The sequence below is a fragment of the Tupaia chinensis genome, unplaced genomic scaffold (genome assembly GCF_000334495.1).
Source record: "Tupaia chinensis unplaced genomic scaffold, TupChi_1.0 Scaffold000420_1, whole genome shotgun sequence".
In the NCBI taxonomy this organism is placed as follows: domain Eukaryota; kingdom Metazoa; phylum Chordata; class Mammalia; order Scandentia; family Tupaiidae; genus Tupaia; species Tupaia belangeri.
In genome coordinates, this window is record NW_006159925.1 from 1,784,343 (window position 1) to 1,787,384 (window position 3,042).

General features: G+C 44.0%; 1 pseudogene; it reads right to left on the bottom strand.

Moving 5' to 3' along the window:
• Window positions 1-664: 664 nt before the first annotated feature.
• Window positions 665-1,166, bottom strand: LOC102475939 (60S ribosomal protein L24 pseudogene; annotated as a pseudogene).
• Between the last annotated feature and the right edge of the window lie 1,876 nt (window positions 1,167-3,042).

Sequence of the window (3,042 nt, forward strand, 5' to 3'; positions counted from 1 at the left end):
CCAAAACAACAACAACAAAAACTCATGGAAGTAGAGTGACAGATGGCTGCTAGATTGAGGCTGGAAAAGATGAGATGGGGAAGAAGGAGGGATGCTGACTAATGGAAATAAAATGGGAAAAAGATAGGATGAATCATTTTGTTTTGTTTGTTTTAGTTAGATCTTTATTTTGAAATCTGATCTGCTAAATTGACATTTTCCACCAGCTCTGGGAGCAGAAACCTTCACAGGCTTTACAATCTTTTGCTTAGGTGCTGCCTTTGTGGGAGCCTTAGCAGCAGCCATTGCTGAGTAGAGTGATGGTGGAGGTAGCTGGATCCCACATGGCTAACTATGTGGTTTGAGTCCCAGACCCAGGAGCTTAAAAACACACAAGGTATATGTCTGTGTGTGTGTGTTCAAGAGGAAAATAGAGAAGAAGGGATTGCAGTGTAGTCCACCTTTAGGGGGCTGCTTTCTCACATTCCTTCTCTATCTCTCTGGTGAGCACATGCACCCTATAGGAAAACCAAAACAACAACAACAAAAACTCATGGAAGTAGAGTGACAGATGGCTGCTAGATTGAGGCTGGAAAAGATGAGATGGGGAAGAAGGAGGGATGCTGACTAATGGAAATAAAATGGGAAAAAGATAGGATGAATCATTTTGTTTTGTTTGTTTTAGTTAGATCTTTATTTTGAAATCTGATCTGCTAAATTGACATTTTCCACCAGCTCTGGGAGCAGAAACCTTCACAGGCTTTACAATCTTTTGCTTAGGTGCTGCCTTTGTGGGAGCCTTAGCAGCAGCCATTGCTGGCTTTTTAGGAGCTTGCTTAGCCTTTTTTTGCTTCCTTCGCAGCCCTGATAGCTTGTTCTTATGACCCTTTCTAAATTCAGGTTTTTGGTTCCTCTTGACCATGGTATCAGCAGGAGACACACCCGTGATCGCCCTCTGGAATTTGGCTGCATGGTGGTCCTTTTATTTTTAATTTCTTCTATCTCTTTTTGTGCTTTCTTCTGTAGAAAACAGCCCTGTTTTTCTGCCGAACATTCCTCTTGGAAAGAAATGCTGCTTCGCAGTTTGCATTAAGAAACTGGAAAACCTTCCCGTGGGTCTTGGAGTAGCACCTCCCATGTCCGGGGTAGATGGTGTACCTGCTGAAACTGCACAGCCTAACCTTCATGGCGGGCTCTGGGGGAAGAGGACAGATGGCAAAGAGCAGGAAGAATCATTTCTAGAGTTATAAACAGTGGGGAGAATACAGATGGCAACCACTTGTCGTGTCTCAAAGTAACTAAAAAGAAGGATTTTGAGTGTTCCCAACATAAAAAAGGACAAATGTTTATCCGAATTATTCTGAACCAATTATATATAACTATTACATATTTTAAACTTTTCTTTTTTTTTTTTAAATTTTTCTACAGGGTATGTACACTTGCCAGAGAGAGAAGGAAAGTGAGGAATCACCCCCAGGAGAATGGCCATGCCACGATCCATTTTCTTCCATTTTCTTTTGGGGCACACACACCCAAGTGCCTGGCAGGATTTTCAAGCCACCAGTTCTTTTCTAGAATTATTTTATTTTTATTTATTTATTTATTTTTAAATTTGACCAGAGAGGAACAGAGTGTCTGAGAGAGAGCAAGAGAAGAGGAAAGTGAGAAAGCAAACCACCTGGTCCAGTACGCAAAGCGCCATCTATCAGCCATGTGGGTTTCTAGCCACCATGTCACCTGCCAGCCCCTCAAGCCACCAGTTCTGGGACTCAAACCACACAGCCAGCCATATGGGATCCAGCACCTTAATCTCCACACCACCTGCTGGTCCCCATTTTTTTTTTTTTTTGCAATACTAATCTAAAGAGGGGGATCATCTCTTATTTCACCATATTAGCATTTTAAAAAGAACACTGTATTTTATATTTCTGAAGCAAATTTTATATCTGCCAGGTACTCAAAGTCTCCATGAGAATGTTCCTGCAGGATACGGCATGTGACCATAAAAGGGGGAGACCCATGGATGTCACGGTTCAGAATATACTTACTTAAATATTCTACCCTAAATTGCAAACTGCTTTGGAAAGTTGTTTAAATTTTACTAAATTTATGAGAGAGAGAAAGAGAGAGAGAGAGATTGATTTGTTTATTTGCTCTTGTCATTTCCCTAGGCCATGTGTGCTTGCAGGTGAGAGATAGAGTGAGAGACAGAGAGAGAAATAGAGAAATCACCCCCTCATGGAAGATGGCTACACTTCAATCTCCTCTCCTCATCTCTCCCTCCTGTAAGGACTTTGGGTATGGATACGCATGGGCCTGGTGTGGTTTTTTAAGCTTCCAGGTTCAGGACTTGAACTGTGCAGTCAGGTGGGATCCAGCTGCATTAATCACCACATGAATGGCTGGTAATTGATTTTTTTTTTTTTTGGAGAGGTTTTTGCTATAGGGCGCATGTGCTCGCCAGACAGACAGAGACAGAGAGACAGAAAGCGAGAAATCACCCCCCAGGAGGGCTGGCCACGCCGAAACCCCTTCTCCTCCATTCTCTTCCGGGATCTTGGGCACACATGCACACGCACCCGGCATGAGTTTTCAGCCACCAGGTCTGGGACGCGAACCACGGTGGACTATGTGGGAGTTCAGCAACATAGCCATTACGCTAACTGCTGGTCCCGCTGGTAATTGATTTTTGACAGGGTCTTCCTGTGTCGGCATCCTCCTGCCTGGCCCCCCGGGCCTTCTAGGACAGTATGTGCATGCCACTGCACTGGGACTAGTTTTCTCAGTGGGGCCAGGAGTCACATCCGGGCCATTCGTGAGGCCTCATCCTCTGAGTAACAGGGTGATGCTAGTGTGTGCTCACATGGCTGAGCGTGGAAATCTTACTCAACTTTAATCTGGAAATTGGAAATTAAAGTTAGGAAGAAAGACCTGCATTTTAAAAATACAGTTGAGGTGGATAACGTTTTCTCATGGGTCATTATTACCAGTGACACACAGCACGCTCACCGTATGCTGGCACAGGTTGGTGGTTGCTCCAAGTCTCCACAGGGTTTCCGTCTC